This window comes from Siphateles boraxobius, unplaced genomic scaffold (genome assembly GCF_051911475.1).
Source record: "Siphateles boraxobius isolate OS27281-9 unplaced genomic scaffold, OSU_SipBor_1 49, whole genome shotgun sequence".
Classification (NCBI taxonomy): domain Eukaryota; kingdom Metazoa; phylum Chordata; class Actinopteri; order Cypriniformes; family Leuciscidae; genus Siphateles; species Siphateles boraxobius.
Genome location: NW_027509130.1, coordinates 5,488,767 through 5,510,999, shown reverse-complemented (window position 1 = coordinate 5,510,999; position 22,233 = coordinate 5,488,767).

Genomic DNA, 22,233 nt, shown 5'->3' with positions numbered 1-22,233 from the left:
GCAGTTTAGATGGTAATGTTTTATGGAATGTTTCGTTTCATGTCACCATTATGGCAATCAGTGTTTGCTTTAGTTGGGCTCTTGACCCTTTGCTTTTTATCATTAGTTTTTCTATGGCTGCTCCAACTGTGTGTTTATAAAGCACATGTGTTACTGCAAGAGAAACCATTTCATTGGCTGTGTTTCGTGAAAGCATCGTAAGCCTAATTTGATTGTACAGACCTTATATTGCAATTGTTCTACGATCAGGTTAGGCTTAAAATGCTTTTGGGAAACACAGCCCTGGTTATGTATAAGTAATGAAGTTAAAATCCTATAGTGTCCTGATTCACTCAACCAGCATAATAAACTGATTATACAAAAGTTCTAATCATATTCATTACAGTAGCTAATTCCAGCAGTGCTTTAATAATCAGATGGTTTCAAAATCCCACACCGACATCAAGAATCTACATATGAATCTCAACAATGGTGACAATCACACAAAAGATTCATGTTGCAGTGCATGATGGGAGCCACCAATCAAAATGCACCCATAGCTCCCATCATGCATTGCAGTATGAATAAATTATGCAGCTGAATTGTCCTGTAATTTTCATTTTTTTCCCTGTTTGTTTTTATTTTGCTATTGTTTTGTTATGACTTTAATAGCTTGTTTTGTGATGTTCAGAGTTGATCTGTTTGTCACTAGTGTGTTTATTGTCACCATTGTTGTGATTCATATGCTGATTCTTGATGTTTGTGTGTCTAATCACAAGAGCTCCAGTGCACAAAGAATTTTCAAAAATGTTTATATTGCTGTTGGATCTCACACTGTAGAATCTTAGGGCTACAATCACCAATGCTAAAGCGCAGCATCAATCAAATCGTCTAAGATTTAGACTCTGAATGACATCAGTGAATAAGGTCACTACGTTATGATAATGTCATCATCACATCATATTGTTAGAAGGTTTTCTCGAGCAATAACAAATGTGCTTTATAAACACACTGTTGCAGCAGCCTGAGAAAAACTAACAATAAAAAATGAAAAGGGTCCAGAGCCCAACTAAAGCAAACACTGGTGGCTTGAAATAAAAAAATTCCATAAAACGTTGCCGTCTAAACTTCTGTTGAATCTCAATAACTTTTGTAGATGTATGACAGAAATAAAGTCACACTAGTAATAATAAGTGCAATAATGTGTAAAGGCTCGAAGTCAGTAGTTCTTGTTGTTTCTCTTTCCTTCAATGATTCTGCTTATTAACATCGGGTGTCACCACTAATGGCCAATCATCACTTAATTAATCACTTAATTATCTCATTAACTTCAACACTGCTTCAGTGTTCATTTTTAACACCCTGTAGTTGGACCTATATGTACACCAGGAGTGTTCATTTAACACTGGGAATTTTTGCTGTGTGGGTAATGAAAAATCTCTTAGAAGTATTGAAGCTAATTAAGACAGAGCTGCTAATATATCCATTTCAACAACATTAACAAAAGTCACCAAAGCCAAATAACTTGAAAGTCTGCAAAAGAAATCCATGCACAAGGGTGTCAAAAGCTTTATAAAGTCTAGGAAAAGAATCATGGCTTTAGAATGTATAATCCAAAAGATCTAAAATAAATCTTATATTGTTAGTTACTGATTTGCCTATCTTTTATAAAACCCGATTGTGTCTCTGCAACCAACTGATTAAGTATGACCTTTAATCTATTAGTTAAAACCAAGGCTAATTTCAGTGTTGGGAGTAACGCGTTACAAAAGTAATGCATTACAGTAACATATTACGTTTTGCTGTAACGCAGTAGTGTAAGGCATTACTAATCAATTTTCAGTAATATTTTACTCGGTACATGTTCGGTAAGGCTTGCGTTACAACAGACTTTTAGTTTTAATTGTAAAACAAACAACAACAAAAAAACAGCAAGACCGCCAGACATGAACGAATAAAAGATGCAAGTAGCTAAATTACCTGTTCATGGTCAGTCAATAGCCGCATGTGGTGTCCAAGTCTGTAATTAAAGACTAAATGGCAGCGTCTGATATATTTGTATAGCGATTTATTTTGTACAGGAGTGCCGTGAGGTATGATTTCGGCCTCTGTGCTCGCGCTGGCCAGAGGGAAAGCGGCTAATGGTGAAGATGGCATGGAAAAGACTACATTCGCGAGATGGACGTATGCGCATTAGGCTATTCGTTCTGTGTTTTCTTTCTAAACAGTTAGGCTATGTTTATGTGGTATTTTTCATGTTTTCATCACGCAATCATGTTTTTGATGCGGTGGTGACGCGTTCATTTAAGGGCGGCGGCGCTGCCGATAGAGCACCTAAAAGCTGTCACAAAGAACCGGCAAAAGCAATGATTATGAATATGTCAAATATAGCAAGGAGACATGTTGATTGTTTATTAATAAAGTCAAGATGAAGTTGACGATGCTGACTCGCGATCTTCGCAGTAGGCTAGTGAATGCACCAGAGAGAAATGCACATTTCATAAGCAGAGAGCAGTCTGTTTTCTTTCGTTTTGAATTGTTCTGTTTACAAGTAGACATTTCAATATAGATATATTTTTCAGGTCCGTACAATTAATACAAAACGAAATTCACTTTAAAGAAAGGCTTCGTGTCTTCTGAAAGGTGTCTGTGAAAGTTTTAAAGCAGTCTTTTAGTGCCGCTTCAGAGCGGTCGCGTCCGTAACGGAGAACTGTCACGTCTGTAACATTGTTTTTTCCTCATAAATGCGAACACGAAAAATAAAATAAAATGAATATTTTATGTTCTGTGGAGAGCCAACCCTTCTTCATTAGATTTGTGCAGTGTAATTCACAGAATTACAACAACAACAAAAAATCGTTGCCTCCTAAAAGTTAAAGATTTTTTTTGTCACACATGACTGTCGATTTCCCTAATATTAAATATAAAACGCATGTGTAGACTGATATTTTTCTAATGTCTGGACTCCTTTCTGGGAGGAGCCTATGGATAAACAGAAGTTTCAATATTTTGGTATTAATGCATTTTCTGAGAATTTATATAATTAGGCCTATATAAGTTTTGACTGCAAGTCTGCAAATGTCATGTCCATAACGCTGGAATTCCCAAATTTTAAATAATTTATCCTCAACTAGTTTTGTGGTGTAGGTCTACATATTTTATAATGTTAAGGGGTGTGTCGCCATTCTGCAGGTTCGTGGATCTGAGTGTCACGATTTCGGTTTCATATCGCATATCGTTACAGCCCTAGTCATTTTAGAATGTTAAGTTCTACTTCTGTATAGTTATTTTGGTGAAAGTAACTCAAAAGTAATACAGGAGTAATGTAACGCATTACAATTCTGAGACAGTAATATTGTAAGGTAATGAATTACTTTTAAATAACAGTAACAAGTAATATATAATGTATTACAGTTTGGAAGTAACTTGCACAACACTGGCTAATTTTATAATCAATAGTCAGGAGCGTAATTGGACGCCAATTATCTATAAAAGAGTGTCCTTTTCCGGTTTGGGAACAAGGGAGATAACGCCTTGTTTCATTGATGCTGTCATTTCCTTTGAATCAATACATTCTTTATACATGCAAAGCAATGGCTGTTTGATTAGTTCCCAAAAATGAATATCTGCAAAAATGAACATCACTGTCTGGAGATTTTCCTTTCTTCATTGAGTGAAGCGCTATTCGAACTTCCTCAATGGTCAAACCAGAATCACAGAAGGCTTTGAAGTCAGTATCAATAACTGGAATATGAGCTTGAACCTTCTTTATAAAATTGTTGCCATTGTGTTTATCAAACACAGATGTGTAAATGTTTTTATAGAAGGCTGTGACAAAATTAGATATCAAATTAGGATCTGTGCAGTTGACACCATTAATATTAAGAACAGTCAGAGAATTTCATTTGCAGTTCCTTTTCTCTAATGCAAAAAAAATAACTAGAATTCACCTCTCCGTCTTCCAGCCACTTAGCCCTGGACCTGACAAAGGCACCTTTGGCAATATCTAGATATGCTTGATTAATTTGTAGATGTAACTCCCTTAATTCTAACGCCTCTTCCTTAGACAGATTACCTATCAATAAAGAAATTATTCTTTCCATTTGTTTAGTTATTTTTTAATTTTTTAATGTTTTTAAATCTTTATTTCTTTTTATAGCTTTTTGTCTAAATTGTTTTTAAAAAATCCCAATTGGCTCTATACTCGTTATGAATTTTATTTAAAAAAAACATATAATTAATTAAAAAACATATATATTGTCATTGAAGATGTTATAATTTAAAAGACAGTTATCAAATTTCCAATAACCACGTAACTTTGGACTCTCCCCATTACAGCCTAATTTGAAAATTAATTGTTTGTGATCAGAAAGGGGGGCGAACGAATGAGATTGCAGGGCTGATGATGGAACTAACATTTTACCATTTGACCAAGTAAAGTCCTGTGTGTCAGGATGAAAAAAACGCCAAGGATCTGTGAGGGAGAGAGAAGAACATATTGATAAAACATTATTAGAATTATGATTACTATTGAGACCTTTATTGCTTCTTGGAGGAAATCTGTCCAGTTTGTTAACTAAACATTCATTAAAATCACCGCCTAAAATTAGAAAGGAGCCCGGGTATTTACAGTATTATGCAATTCTGTCAATTTACTAGTAATTTGAGAAAATAATGTTTTGTTAGCAGAGAGGGAATTACAGCCATATAAATTGCAAATAATAAAAGTTGACTTATCTTGCTTTAGCGACATCATAATCCATCTGCATTCACTTTTACCTCCAGAATTTGCCCCTTAAATTTGTGTAAAAGAATTGAAACCCCAGCTGAGTGATTAGAACCATGGCTACAATAAATTAAATTTCCCCATTGATTCTTCCAGAATTTAACATCCAACTCACAAGAGTTAATTTAAAAATTAAATCAGTTTTGCAGCTTTTACAAAATAAAAAAAATAGATTTACTCTTTACCACATCACGCATACCTCTTACATTTAAGGGCATAACAGAGAATGAACTAAACTTGAAATCCATAACAAGTAGAAAAAGACAAAAAGAAAGGATAAAGTATGTACCAACGACTGAAGAAACTGTACGGAAACTTTACTTTAAAGGAAAGAATGATATACAACCAACTGTGGTCATAGAACAAATAAAATGACCTGTAATAATCTTGAACCTATATTATCACTTCTTAAATATTAAATGAAAAAAAAGAAAATCGAAACATATAAGACAAGCATCAAGTCTAGAAATAAGCATTGAAGATTGGAACATTGATAAATCAGTCTGGCCAAATATGAGGCATTAATTTACCAGGGTAATCAGCTAAAACAAAATAGCTGAATACCACCTCCACGCGGAGAGAACAGAGTAATGCATATATCCTACTTCACATTGGCGAAATCAAATCTCTTCCCGTCAATCAGAGCATTAAAACCACGGAAGGAAGCCTTTTTCCCTTCATCTCGGGCCTTCTTGACCAAAGGCCAGAGTTTTTCTCTTGCCACCCTGTCCTAAGGGGATAAGGCCTCAGTGAGTCACAGCTCCTTGTGATTAGTCACCTCAGTAACAAGCTGATGTACGGTTGAAGACAAACTTTCGATTTGCTTTGCAGTAACGTTAGTTGTCTTGTCAATTGTTTAAATTTTGTGGAACATCTCATCGCGAAATTTGCGAATGGCCGCCAAAATTTCAGCGGACGTGTCATAACGCTCACTGTTACTCTGTTATAAATTCTTCAACTAACCATTCAGAAATGTCCTGTTGCTTCTACATGTTGTCATTTCTTCTTGAGTCTCTCCATCATTGTCTGACTCCAGTTTGAACATAAAAGGCTAAAAGTTTTAGAAATTTTCAGTGCATGTCTGTGTGAGGTAAAAGGACACAACCTCTTGAAGCTCCACCCTCTGTGCTTGGAGCTGCATCTCATTTGCATTTAAAGGGGCACACACAAAAACAGTGTTTTTGCTCACCCTCAAAAAGTGACAATTTTAACATTCTATATTAAAATAACTGTGGGGTATTTGAGCTAAAACTTCACATACACACTCTGGGGAAATCAAATACTTATTTTACATCTTGTGAAAAGGGCATTTTACCACCCCTTTAATATTCTACATAAACTTCCGGTTGATTGGGTACGCTAGCGCGTTTGACCAGGGGCGGCGCCAGCCGATTTTGCCGGGGCTTCAGCCCCGAATGTTCTGAGTCAAGCCCCGAATGTAATGACTGTCACTGAGCAAATATGAAACTGGACAATAGCCTATGTAAACGCCCGAAATCATAAGTTGCTTTATTTAATTGCGTTTTGGCTTTGCATACTGCATACAGCCTGTAAAAATAGACCTTAAAAATAATCTAGCCTATAGAATACATTTCTTTGCTGTCGGTAGCCTATGGGCTACTCCGTGTCTTCCTCTCTGTTGAATATGCAGCAGCAGCAGCAGCAGGTAGGGGAGGAGCTAGCACAGTCAACCGCAAGAGTGCGAGTTAACAACTGAGACAGTCAGCGAGCGGGAAAGAAAAGAATAAAGAAAAATGAAGCAAACGAGACTTTGGGGATTTTTCGGAAAGAAGTCAGTGGGTAAGAATTCATATTTTTTTATCCTTAAAGTCTGAAGATGGATCACCATCTGGCTGGCTTTCACTGTAGGCCTAACTTATTTGTTTAGCTAGCTAGTTATTACCATAGGCTAACGTTATACGTTAGCACTTCCCAGCGGGCACCTTGACATCAATTTAACATCAATATGACATCAAACATTATGTCAAAATGACGTCGCAAAATAGGTCAAAAATGAAAGTCATATTGACGTCAAAGTGTCAATGTCAATTTGATGTCAAGATTTTGACCTCTGCTGATGTGATTATTGAAGACACCTGATGTTAACAAGCAGAATCACCAAAGGAGAAAATCAAATTTTTAAGCCACCATTTTGGTGGTCAGTGTTTGCTTTAGTTGGGCTCTTGACCCCTAGATTGTTAATATTTCAATTTTGTTTGGCTGATGTTAATGTCACTGCCAGATGAACATTGAGAAAAGGTGTTCAGGCGGTGTTGGTTTTGTTTCGACATAATCATCACTTGACCTAAATCACTTGAGTCAAATAGAGTGTCTTTGCATTGTTAATTACAGCAACACTGTGATTCTATAGCAAACAATTATCAGCATTTTCAATATAATCCAAATCATTTCGTAAAAGCTGTTCTGATCGGAAGACTTGAAATTTTTTTTTTTATTTAGACACACTGACATCAATAATCAGCCTGTGAATCTCAACAATGGTGACAATAATAAGTTGCAGTGCATTCTGGGTGCCACCAATCAAAACTCATCCATGGCTCCCATCATGCTTTGCGGTATGAATAAATTATGATCTGATTTGTTTTAGTAATTTCCTTTTCCTAATTGAATATTTTGTTTGTCACCATTGTTGAGATTCATACACTGATTCTAGATGTCTGTGTGTGCCTAAAATACTCACTTGTTTTATCAGAACAACTTTTAGGAAATCCTTTGGATTAAATTAAAAATTCAGGATTATATGCTGTAGAATACCGTGATGCTGTGATTACCAATATAAATCTTAATCAGAGATTAGACTCTAAATGAGTTCAGTGACACAGGTCAAATGATGATTATCTCAAAACATAACCCACACCATCAGATCACCTTTACTCTTTGTTCATCTGGCTGTTCATCACTCAGTTTCAGCAGCCAAACAAAATCTAAAGTTAAACACTTGATCACCAAAATGGTGGCTTAAAATTGTGATTTTCTCCTTCAGTGATTCTGCTTGTTAACATCAGGTGTCTTCTATATTGGCCAATCATCACTCAATTAATGACATCAGCAGAGGTCAAAATCTTGACATCAAATTGACATCGACACTTTGACGTCAATATGACTTTCATTTTTGACCTATTTCGTGACGTCATTTTGACATAATGTTTGATGTCATATTGATGTTAAATTGACGTCAAGGTGCCCGCTGGGTTGTAGCCTACTGGCATTTTCTATAACATGCCAGATAAAAACACAGGAGAAGAAGAAGCTGAAACAAGTGATAGAAGATTGCTCACTAACTCAAATATAAAATAACGTTATCATCATCAAACATTAAACAGTGTGTAAATCAAAAACCCGCTTAATATTATCAAAGGGGCACCATCTGTCCCGCATTTTGTGAAGCTGTGAAGAATGTGAAGCTTTGTTGTCCCGCGTCTCGCAAGTCATAAGGTGTGTGCCGCATTTTAATTTTGTCTGCATCATTTTATTTTATCGTCCTTTAAATTACAATTGTAATGTTGCCTTTCTTTATGAAACTTACCAACATTCAAGTGTTGATAAAAAAAACAATGCATGAAGACAGTGAAATGTCTTTAAAATTAAAGTACCAATCAGTGTTCAAAAAGGATAACGTTTTTGGTGTTTGGGGTCTTTTAAAGAGCAATTTCATAAGGAAATATAATTTTTTATATGGAAAACTATATATCTTTTTTTATTTACTTCTCAACTATACATTTATGCTGTGTTTTTGTGGAAATTTGGAAGTTGTTTACCTATTTACTGCACAAATACTTAACTAGGCCATAAATTGGCTCATAAACATTATTTTTTAAAGAAAAAATCACTTAAATGACGATCTTAATTAAATTTAAATTGTTTTTGGACATTGCTCTATGTGTTAGGGATAGAATACTGACATCTGCAAGTTTGTGGAAAAACTTTAGAAATTATAATTAAAGAGAGAAAGTCCAATGACCACATATAAGAGGTGGCCTTTTCTATATCTGAGATCGGCCCGTGAGGCTGAGAGTTGCGAGACTCTCAGCCTCACGCATTTCTTGTCGGGTAAACTTTTTCCTCTTTGTTCTAGAACATTTGATGGTTTGCATTGATTATCTTTCAATTGATTATGGAATTGTAATAATACATTTGCCTGACATAATAAATTGTTATATTTGATTATTCTAACAGACTTTGACTTTATTTTCATTGGAGTTAAAAGGAATAGTCAAACATTAACGTATATTTAATGATGCACAGATATATTTGAAAAACCTTTTCATTTTATGGAGTCAGATGAAACGAGTTAATACATAAGATAAAATGTATTGCATTTAACCAAAAATACTTTGCCACGAGAAAAGACAGTAACACGCAAAGACCTTCACCGCTAATTCGAATACCGCCATTGGATCGAGTTAGACGGCCTTACAAAGTGGTGACCTCGACGTGATCTCGCATCACAAGCGAGCAACGTCTTATCCAGCAAAGTATTGGGATTTTGAAATCAACTTGAGGTTTGAACATCTTCTCTTTCTTCCGCCGTTATGGTAAGTCAACTTTTTCTGCCCTTTTTTAGAAGTGTTGAGAAAATGTTGTTTGCATTGTTACGGATCGGAAAGCCATTTGTTTAGTCCGGAACTGAAACACGTGAGGACGTGATGGTGGCGGCGCAGATGAAGAATGAAAACCCTTGTTAATAGATTTTAAAGATATCCTTGTTTGCCTACGCAACGAGAAACGAAACCTAAAATTTGAAAACATCTTCCAAATTATATTCTATTATTCGATTAAGATCTGTAAATTTGAGCCTCAAGATTTAAAGTGAGCATGTTTTCTCCATTGTTGCATGGCCTTGTTGAAACAAACGAGCAACACGTGATTAAAAATGAGCAAACAACAGAAAGAAAATTCTAAGTTTGTAAACGATTGTTTGTGATTGGAAAACATGTGATTTTATATAAAAAGGCAAGTCGATGCATTTGTTTATGAAAAGCAATTTGGGAAAAAATAGGATTGTATGATCACAGGTTAAAATTTAGATTTCAAGGCTAAGCTAAATGCTATGACCATGTTTCTTCCAAAAACGATTAACAGGATATGGGACTAAAAAGCACGCAATAATTCTGTTTGTATTTTTGGATTTGTAATTGTGCTTAACACATTGTGCTCATAGAACACACTTTATGGTTGTTTGTGCTACTATATGTGCACATAGGCTAGTTTATTCTTTGAAACACATGATTGCTTAACTGTAAGTGTTGTAGCACTTAGGTTAAGGCTGTAGATGACATGCATTCTAGGCCATGTATCTTGTGTATACGGTGTAAACGTGTCTATGAGAAATTTGTTTGCCTCCTTGTACAGGAGCATAGGATTGCCATGTGGTTACAATGTGTTTTCACAGTGCATTTGAAATCTACAAAAGAGAAACAACAAACGCGCATCTCATTAATCCTGAAACAAAAACCCTTTCACGTTTGAACTAATTCTGGATTGCTCTGAAATTATTTTTCAAAATAGATTACCGGATTCGTATATTTCCACAAGTTTGCGCCAGACATTAGTGATGACTAATACTGAATATCAGATTCAAGTGTACTTGAATGAGGGGAACGAGTTATTTCCGTCCAGAATCAGCAAAATGCTGTTTGATCAACCTGGAATCGGGTGTGTTCCATAACCTCTGTTCTAATTTAATGTTCTATTAGATCATGACCTCTACTAATTGAAACAATTAATTTAAGTTCCTGAGGTGGCATTCAAGGGGGCTATTCAAGTGTCTGTTATTGTGTACGTGTGAATACGGCACATCTCAGATATTTAGCCAATTACCTCTGTTTTGATAAGTCAGACTGGCGAGATTGTGTCGTGCATCCTTAGAAGAAGGACTGCAAAGTGATATAGTTTCCTGATCTATAAACGAAAAATATAAAGTAAGAGAAAATAGAATAATCAAACGTTAAAATGGCCACGTTGCCTTTATGTAGTCTTTAAAAAGACTAAATTAAACGAACAGGCATTTGAAATCTACATCAGAAACCGCGAATGTGCTTCTAATCAGCCCTGAGCCAAGAAACCTTTTCATATTCAAATGTATTGACATGAGAATGAGCAGAGATTTGACCATGTGTTTAGCATGTGCTTGCGGTCATTGGGTGTTAACAACAACAGAATTCCTCATTGGCTATCAGCCTGGCCGTTGTTGTACATACAATGCACTGACCAGTAAAGCTTTGACACTTTGACAACTAAGTTGTTCCAGAGACTCTTTAGAGACCAGAAACAATATAATTTAATTTATATTCCTTTTAATGTAATATAATTGTATTATAACTCAAATTATGATATACATTATATTGTAATCGCCAAGCAGGGCATTAATTGGAGAAGTGTGACATTAATCCTTTCAATTCGATTTCATTGGCCTGCTACCCAGTGCCAAAAGGGGAGGGGATGTGCTTTTATTTTTTGCCTTTACAAAAACACAACCAGAAGTGTGGCACAGGTAATAGCAAACCAAATCATCCTTGACTGGGACGCACCAACTAAAATTGAATCTGATCAGAGAACTAAATTTACAAGGAGGGTGTGAACAGAAGTATCACAGCCTTTTGCATGTCACAAGAGATCTGCACACGTGTGAATGACACCACAGAAAAGCAAATGCTGAGCGGGCAGCGCCGAAACAGGTGAACTCATTTCTGCCCACAGATCTGACTGTAAAGAGAGCAACTTTGAAATAAAGCCATGGGCATCGACCCATTTGATTTTATAAAAATATGAGTGAGAAAAACTCTGGTTAATCCAGAATATTTCCCCAGCAGAACTGGGAGCTCTAATGCTCATGACACAGCAGACTGTGAAGGCTCCACTGCAAGAGCAGCTTTTAGGTGTCACACACTGCACTGAATTGACATGATAATGGAGCAAGGAGAAGAATTCCACATGTCTGAATTTGAAACTGTTGAAAACATCAGAATTAACTGTGGTTCTCTCTGCATTTGTTTCTGTCTCAGGTGTATTACTGCAATTCCTTGAAGGACGGATGCCAGGATGGGCCGGACCCAACCTGCATCAGAGCCAGGACAGCGGGATTGTTAGAACATAACCTGAGACTCGGGAGATGGGTGAAAAGACACTTCAAGAGGCCATTAACATCACACTATAGCACATCACTATATAAGCATGGCCTCCCAGTATAGAACTGGAACTAAATTTACAACACAATTATTATAGATTAGATTCCACCCATCTCCTAGACATGAACACTGAACACACTCCTCCATCACTATCTCTACACACTCCTCCATCACTACACCCTCACATCACCATCACCTGGAATAGATCAAATCTATCCAGGCTGAACACTATACATCATAAGAAGATCACCTCACTAAAGACCTATTGTACATCTTCACACTAACAGATCTGGATAGCTTCACACACATAGGATGGGAAAGCTGATCCCATGACATAGCATACGCGATTCACAACACTCTGCCAACTCATGAGAAAACACTGGAATATACATATTAATGGCTACAGTCACAAATCAGTGCAATGCAACCCTGTCATTGACTGTGACTTAGCCAACAACACACACACACACACACACACACACACACACACACACACACACACACACACACACACACACACACACACACACACACACACACACACACACACACACACACACACACACACACACACACACACTCTCTCTCTCTCTCGCTCTCTCTCTTTCTCTCACACAAACTCTCACACTCACACACAGACACACACACACACACCCTCACACAAACACACACTCTCACACCTGTTGCAAGGAATGAACAATCTCCATTCTTGAATACATTTAAGCATGTTCCAAGTCACTTCTTAGATTTGCATAAGTGGCTGGCATTGGAAGATTCCTGAACAAACACTGATTATTATATACATATCCATTTATTGAATAGTATTGTTGTTATTACATGACTTCTTGATCCATAGAATCTATTTGATTGCTTTGATTACACTGACCTCTTGCTGCATTTTCTTTATATAATTCAGACCAAAACATATATATATATATATTTAAGAATTGGATATTTAATATGAGACATCCTTACCATTCAGGACCTTCAGAAACATATGAGACAAATGTACCATTCGCACTTGCTGACAAGAACATGGTATTTTACATTGAACATGACATGATTTTGTTTTGTTGCATTATGTGTTCGTATGCATTTCCTCATGGCTTTGTAAGGCCGTCTAACTCGATCCAATGGCGGTATTCGAATTAGCGGTGAAGGTCTTTGCGTGTTACTGTCTTTTCTCGTGGCAAAGTATTTTTGGTTAAATGCAATACATTTTATCTTATGTATTAACTCGTTTCATCTGACTCCATAAAATGAAAAGGTTTTTCAAATATATCTGTGCATCATTAAATATACGTTAATGTTTGACTATTCCTTTTAACTCCAATGAAAATAAAGTCAAAGTCTGTTAGAATAATCAAATATAACAATTTATTATGTCAGGTAAATGTATTATTACAATTCCATAATCAATTGAAAGATAATCAATGCAAACCATCAAATGTTCTAGAACAAGGAGGAAAAAGTTTACCCGACAAGAAATGCGTGAGGCAGAGAGTCTCGCAACTCTCAGCCTCACGGGCCGATCTCAGATATAGAAAAGGCCCTGAGCTCTCGCTGCGTTTCATTATATACCCAGACCTCATTTCAAATCTAAACATCCTTCACAGTGGAAATTTACCTGTAAGTCACCATTTGCTAGCAGTGGAAAATTAGCATTCAGTCAAATGGTCGAAGGTGTTAACTCAAAGACACACCCTCAAGTATTGGAGGGTGTGAAAGATATTTCTAAACTTCCTAAGAACTTTATTACCTTTTGGGTTTACTTCTTTGGGAATGAGACATTTGTACCAGTCGTACCGAGACATTTCAAATAATACTAAACATGAAAATACTCTGTGATAATCATTCACATTAAAACTACATTTTCTTGGGTGCATTCAGGTGGGGGTGAGGGGAGATGTAGATTAAGTTGGTTCGGAGGTGAGACTTTCATCTCAATGGTGCATGAAGGCCAGTTCAAATGGTAATCTCCACAGAGGTCCTTTTGCCCTCTCAGTGTCTGGTCACCCCCGAAACAGACTGTCTGGAATTTCCTAATTTATCAATTCTTACAAGGTCCATGTAGGGACTCATTTCTTTTTCACTTAATTTTCTTGATGCTTCAACTTCTCCTCACAACTTTATGATATATATTTTGTGAATATATATATATATATATATTTAAACATTGTGAAATACATAAAAAATCTATTTTTGTCAAAGTCAGAATTAGTTGTCGTTGTCTGATATATTTTGAATGATCTGCTTTTGCAAATTATTATACATACATTTGCAGAAACATTACAAGTCACATTTTCCCTCTCTTTCTCTCTCTCTCTCTCTGTGTGTGTGTGTGTGTGTGTGTGTGTGTGTGTGTGTGTGTGTGTGTGTGTGTGTGTGTGTGTGTGTGTGTGTGTGTGTGTGTGTGTGTGTGTGTGTGTGTGTGTGTGTGAGGGAACATGCTTATAAATAAATTTTGATTGATTGATTGATTTGTGAAATTTTTTCAGATTTATGCCAGTTTAGTTGATTTGTGTGTGTATGAGATAGAAAGTTTGCTCCACTTTGTCTTTATGCTCTAGGACCAGACCTTGATTTAAATGTAAAAATTTTTAGATTTATGCCAGTTTTGTTTATATTATTTGTCAATTTCTGTAAAAATGCTCTCTGTTGCAGTCACATACATTTGTGTGTGTGTGTGTGTGTGTGTGTGTGTGTGTGTGTGTGTGTGTGTGTGTGTGTGTGTGTGTGTGTGTGTGTGTGTGTGTGTGTGTGTGTGTGTGTGTGTGTGTGTGTGTGTGTGTGTGTGTGTGAGAGAGATGGAAAGTTCGTTCCACTTTTTATTTATGCTCTAGGACCAGTCCTTGGTTTAGCCTATATGTAGAAATGTTCAGATTTATAATGGATTTTTTTGACAAACAAAATGAAAAAAAGTCATTTTTTTTTTCATTTTCCCATTCATTTTCAATGTGGGGTCATTTTGACCCCAAACACCTTAAACGGTAAAAAAAAATGTACACACCTTTAGAACAACTAAATCAAGCCCAGTTTTTTGTGCTTAGATAGATTATTCAGGAAAAGTCACAGAGTTTCATGGCCCTGAGATGAAGGTAACACTTTTAAAAAATGAAGGAAAAGTCCAGTGGGGTCCCCTGGCACCCCAAACATTGATTAAGGGTATTTTTTAATAAAAAAAATAATATCTACATTTGAACATAATAGTATACTGCAAGTGCAAAAATAATACATAAATAGTGAACTATAACAAGTATAAGTTTATGTTCACTTATACTTGCAGTATAAACCACTAAACTAGTAGTTTACTCAGAGTACATTTCAGTGTGTACTTTCATAAACTAAAAAAATACTAATTGTATTAAAATAGTAAACTACTACTATAGTTGTGTACTTAAAGTTTACTACTCTTACACTTATAATACATTTAAACGAATAATACTTCTTCATAAAATTAACTTGAAGTATACTTCTTAACAATTAATCAGTCATTTTACTTTGGAGAAAGTTAAAAGTGAAACATTGTTTATACCAATGCTCCTAGTGAAAAGTTTTTGACAGATGTACATTGAGAATTATATACAGTTCGATGCCATGGTGTGTCAATGAACGTAGACTAAAGTCATTCATTGCTTTAACTTAGGATCTCATACATAATTTTTTTTCATACATCGACTATTTATGTCAAAAAATAAAAATTATTTATTAAAAGGCCCCTATTATGGCATTTAAAATGTTCCTAATATTGTTTTGGGAGTCCCCAACAACAGTTTTATATGCATGCAATGACAAAAAACACTTTTGTTGTCTTATAATATGCATTTATTTTTACCTGATTTGCTCAGCGACTCCCTTATGAATCGTTCAAAGATACATTTTTCCAAACCCCTCCTTTGCGTGACGCTTATCTTTGGTGATTGGTCAATTTGATTTATGTTAGACCATAGCCCAAAGTTTAGTGGTAAACACCCAATCGGTCATGGTTTGCATTAGCTCAACGCATAAACAGATTGATAAAGCACTGCAGTATTACACCAAGGCTATTGATAATATTGCTCCATTTATGACAACTCCAATATAAAAGACACACATTTCACATATTTCAAAACAAGTGGTAAAAGAGAAAGACTCTTGAGAGAGTTATATTACTCTCTCAAGTGATGAGAGAGTAATATAACAAATATAGAAGGACACACCAGATAGACAGCAAGAGGTGAATAGTGTGTGTTGAGAGAGAGAGAGAGAGAGAGAGAGAGAGAGAGAGAGAGAGAGAGAGAGAGTATGTGTGTGTGCATAATGTTAAAGATGTATTTTGACTGAAAGTAAATTGTTACTGTAATAAAAAAAAAACTCTTCGAGTGATCCCTGTATTTACATAAAATGGTCTGGGCTAAGCCCCGGATGTCCTTCAATGCTGGAAACGCCCCTGCGTTTGACTACCACTCCACTCACCGTCTTCGTTTGTTTTAATGTTAACGTGGGTTCTGTAACCCTGCTGTTTTCATTTATCAAGTAATTATACACACTTGCAGTGTGGCGGGACTATTGCACACACTTTGGATTGCTGCTTTTACCTTTTTTTTGCTTCTGTGTTCTCTGGAGGTCTCAGGAACTGCAATTTAACATCAGCACTGTATGTGTACTGCAGTTTACATCATTTTAATGCCTTGTGTTGAGCATTTCTGCCTCTAAAGCAACTATCATCGCTACCGTCTATCGAACACCAAAGGCAAATGAAGCGTGTCTGTCTGAGTTTGCTCACTTGTCAATATTGTGTTTTAAATTCAAGAGAATTCTTATTTTGGAGGATTTCAATATACAAAGTAACCAAAATGACTGTGTGAATGCAAATTAATTTTTATTTTTACTGGATTCTTTTAATCTGACACAGTTCATTACTGGCCCAACACACAACAAATGTCATACTTTAGACCTTGTGATTGCAAATTATTAATTTGTGTCTTTGATGTCTCCTGTTGACATTGGTCTTTCTGACCATTTGGAAATCTTTTTTAATGTGGATCTTCCGACCTCCTCTTAGTACATCATCTTCACATACTGTTATTTTTTTCGTAAATGGAAATCAATTAATCCTACAGTGTTTTTCTGAATTGGTCTCTTCATGGTCTTTCATCAGCTTCTCTTGAAGACAAGATTCTACAGTTGAATAATACTTTCACCTCTAATTTGGACTCTTTTGCTCCCTTGAAGTCCTACAATTACACTTTGGCTCATACTGCCTCTTGGTATAATGACTGCCTGCGCTCTAAGAAGGCAGGTTGTTGTTAAATGGAGCACAACAAGTGCCGTAACTCTGGCTTTAATGTATTTGATCAAGTTTGGAAAGACTGCTTGGGGGAATACAGAGCTGCAATTGAGTCTACAATATCTGCTTATTTTTCTCAGATTATTGATAATAATCAAAGCAATCCCAGGCATCTTTTACAAACTATAAACAGACTCCTCAAAAAAGGTTGGCTCCTCTATGCTTGTTTTAAATCAGTTGTGTACTTCAAATTCTAAATTCAAATTGACAATGTCCATACCCTAATTCATGCTACACCTGTTTCCCCTTCAACACTTTGCTTTCTCTGATAGTCTACATCTTTTTAAAAAAATTCTCAAATTGACTAATAGTTGCCTTCTAGGGAGGTATACATTTTTTTATATTACTTATTGTTATATTACAATGCTATTATATTTTGTAAAGGGAATAAGCTTATTTTGTTGTGGGAAATCACTCTTTTTGTGTGTCCAAATAAAAGTCTTTTGATCAGAACAACTTTTAAGAAATCTTTTGGATATTGAAAATACTGAAAATAGTATACTGTAGAATCACAGACTGCTGTAATCATCAAGGTAAACCTGACTCTTACAATGAGTTCAGTGATTCGGGGGTCAAATGATGATTATGTTAAAACATAAATAACACCACCTGATGACATTTTCTCTTTGTTCATCTGGCAGTTCTAACTCAGTTACAGCAGCCAAACAAAATCTAAACTTAAACATTTAAAGGTCAACTGCCCAACTAAAGCAAACACTGATATCCATAATGGTGACTAATAATGTGCTTTTTCTCCTTCAGTGATTCTGCTTGTTAACATCAGGGGCCTGTTTCAGAAAGGAGGTTAAGTTAAAACTCTGAGTATGTTAACCCTGAAATGAGGGAAACTCTGGGTTTTCTGTTTCAGAATGGGGGGTAAGTCAAACCTGAGAAAGCAGGGTAAGTCAAGCCCGTTTCTGAAAGAGAGGTAACTTATACTCAGAGTCAGTTACCCTGGTAACTTACTCTGTGAACCTAACCTGGTCGGGAGCAGGTTTACTTCCGTAAACCCAGAGTTTATTTCGGTCTCCTCCCCTTTTTTAAAGAGGAAGCGGTGTTTAAACACCTCATTCATTCTTTCGGTACATTTATTTATTGCTGTTTTTTTCCCAATTTTTTTAATAAGATGAAGTCTATATAACTTCTTAACTGGCAACCGAAAATACAGTAGATTAGAGTTACATCATGTAGTTCTAAACAAATTCTACAGAATTAAACTGTGGCATTCACTGAAAATCACTGAACTGTGTTCATCTGTGCACCAGAAGTTGATGGACCTTCCTCCTGCTGTACTTCCACACTCTGGGGATCGGGGAGAGATAAGAATGTCCTTTTATACGTAGATATAAACTTAGATTCTATAGGCTACTCCACATAAATAATGTGAAGAAACGTGAATGTGTAGATTGTTTGATGTGTAGACACATAATATTAACATTTCCTCTGTAGGCCTCTCTGTGGCAGCAGAAACTGTTTCTTCATCCCCGTTGTCCTGTGAAGATGAGCATTTGATTGAGCACATTTTATCATAATTTCTGGTGTATTGAGTAGGCTACTTCCAACTCCCTGGGGTTCTGTTGGGACAGGAGGCTCCAAAAGACAGATATTACCATCAGAATCTGCTGGGTGCAACAAAAAACCCAACCCAAAATAAAATATATGGAAATATCAAAAACAGCCTTTATAAAAAATAACACATGTAGACCTCTTACATTCTATGAAGGCACTTGAATCTTCGGGAGTGACTGGCTCTGATGAAGTCACTCCAGGAATTCCCTCAGCCATTGGCCTTCCAGCATTCAGGCTCAGGGCCATCTCCATCTCCTCTGCATCTCCATCTTCTCTGCATCTCCATCTCCTCTGCATCTCCATCTCCTCTGCATCTCCATCTCCTCTGCATCTCCATCTCCATCTCCTCTGCATCTCCATCTTCTCTGCATCTTCATCTCCTCTGCATCTCCATCTCCATCTCCTCTGTATCTCCATCTCCATCTCCTCTGCATCTCCATCTCCATCTCCTCTGCATCTCCATCTCCATCTCCATCTCCTCTGCATCTCCATCTCCATCTCCATCTCCTCTGCATCTCCATCTCCATCTCCTCTGCATCTCCATCTCCATCTCCTCTGCATCTCCATCTCCTCTGCATCTCCATCTCCTCTGCATCTCCATCTTCTCTGCATCTCCATCTCCTCTGCATCTCCATCTCCTCTGCATCTCCATCTCCTCTGCATCTCCATCTCCATCTCCTCTGCATCTCCATCTTCATCTCCTCTGCATCTCCATCTCCTCTGCATCTCCATCTCCTCTGCATCTCCATCTTCATGTCCTCTGCATCTCCATCTCCATCTCCTCTGCATCTTCATCTCCTCTGCATCTCCATCTCCATCTCCTCTGCATCTCCATCTCCTCTGCATCTCCATCTTCATGTCCTCTGCATCTCCATCTCCATCTCCTCTGCATCTTCATCTCCTCTGCATCTCCATCTTCATGTCCTCTGCATCTCCATCTCCATCTCCTCTGCATCTCCATCTCCATCTCCTCTGCATCTTCATCTCCTCTGCATCTCCATCTCCATCTCCTCTGCATCTCCATCTCCATCTCCTCTGCATCTCCATCTCCTCTGCATCTCCATCTCCATCTCCTCTGCATCTCCATCTTCTCTGCATCTCCATCTCCTCTGCATCTCCATCTCCTCTGCATCTCCATCTCCATCTCCTCTGCATCTCCATCTTCATCTCCTCTGCATCTCCATCTCCTCTGCATCTCCATCTCCATCTCCATCTCCTCTGCATCTCCATCTCCTCTGCATCTCCATCTTCATCTCCTCTGCATCTCCATCTCCTCTGCATCTCCATCTCCATCTCCATCTCCTCTGCATCTCCATCTCCATCTCCTCTGCATCTCCATCTTCTCTGCATCTCCATCTCCTCTGCATCTCCATCTCCATCTCCTCTGCATCTCCATCTCCTCTGCATCTCCATCTTCATCTCCTCTGCATCTCCATCTCCTCTGCATCTTCATCTTCATCTCCTCTGCATCTCCATCTTCATGTCCTCTGCATCTCCATCTCCATCTCCTCTGCATCTCCATCTTCTCTGCATCTTCATCTCCTCTGCATCTCCATCTCCATCTCCTCTGCATCTCCATCTTCTCTGCATCTTCATCTCCTCTGCATCTCCATCTCCATCTCCTCTGCATCTCCATCTTCATCTCCTCTGCATCTCCATCTTCATCTCCTCTGCATCTCCATCTCCATCTCCTCTGCATCTTCATCTCCTCTGCATCTCCATCTCCATCTCCTCTGCATCTCCATCTTCATCTCCTCTGCATCTCCATCTCCTCTGCATCTCCATCTTCATGTCCTCTGCATCTCCATCTCCATCTCCTCTGCATCTCCATCTCCTCTGCATCTCCATCTTCTCTGCATCTTCATCTCCTCTGCATCTCCATCTCCATCTCCTCTGCATCTCCATCTTCTCTGCATCTTCATCTCCTCTGCATCTCCATCTTCATCTCCTCTGCATCTCCATCTCCATCTTCTCTGCATCTTCATCTCCTCTGCATCTCCATCTCCATCTCCTCTGCATCTCCATCTTCATCTCCTCTGCATCTCCATCTCCTCCGCATCTCCATCTCCATCTCCTCTGCATCTCCATCTTCATCTCCTCTGCATCTCCATCTCCTCTGCATCTCCATCTCCATCTCCATCTTCATCTCCTCTGCATCTTCATCTCCTCTGCATCTTCATCTCCTCTGCATCTTCATCTCCTCTGCATCTTCATCTCCTCTGCATCTCCATCTCCTCTGAATCTTCATCTCCATCTCCATCTTTGCGAGCATCTTCCTTCTTTCTGTTGGCTGAGTAGAAGTCAAATGAGAATGAACATTTAATTGTGTTAATTAGACCTATGTCAAAAATGGTGATGGCGCAGTGGATAAGACACATACCTTTGGTTTGAGAGACCCGGGTTCGAATCCACTGTGAGACACGAATGTGTCACTGAGCAAGACACTTCACCCCTAGTTGCTCCAGAGGCGTGCGACCTCTGAAATATATAGCCATTGTAAGTCGCTTTGGATAAAAGCGTCAGCTAAATGAATAAATGTAAATGTAAAGTCAGGTAGCCTATATCCATGATATGCTCAAGCCTTACCTGATTGAATTATGTTTTTATATTTCATTTTCAGCTGCTGCCATGTTCTTTTAATGCCTGCAGGATTGCACCTACATGAAAATTAAAATTAGGTTGAATAACATACTGTTCTTCCAGTTTTACCTCTGATATTATAACAGTTGGGTAAGTTACTCTAAAATAGTTATTAATTACTAACTACAAATGACATCTTCAACAGTGTAATTAGATTAATGTAATAATTACTATCTCTAGAAAGTATTGGTCTACTTATTACTAATTACTAAAGCTAATTACTTTCTAAATCCCATATCAACCTCAACCACTTGAACAATACAAAAAGAGACAGTAAACTGCACTTTTAAAGCTTCCAAATGAACAATACAATTGCATGAATTTTGCTTGAATTGGCCAAAGTGTGTAGAGAAAGAAGGTTACATAAAAATATACCTTTTAAAAATATTATGTTAAATCCACTATTGTTTTATACAGAATTGTTCTATAGTCTTTGCAGTATTTAATGCAATGACATCATATTTTACCTTATATTACAGAAGAATTAAGAGTAATCCCTTTAATTTAATTACAGTATTTAGATTACTTGGTAATTACACCCAACACTGTATAACAGTAATTAAAATGTAAACTTACGCATTGACTCGAGCAACTATTTTCTCCCAAACTACTCTCTCGATGGCTGCTGCTGCCGTGTTGCTTAAACATTTATTTTTTTTGCGTTCTGCTGGTGAGAAATATGCAGACCTCTTTTTGTGTGGCGCTGTTACCATGGTGACTCATAATATCTGCGCTCCATTGATAATGGCTTTTTATAGTTGTGGTGCACGCGCTTAACTCAG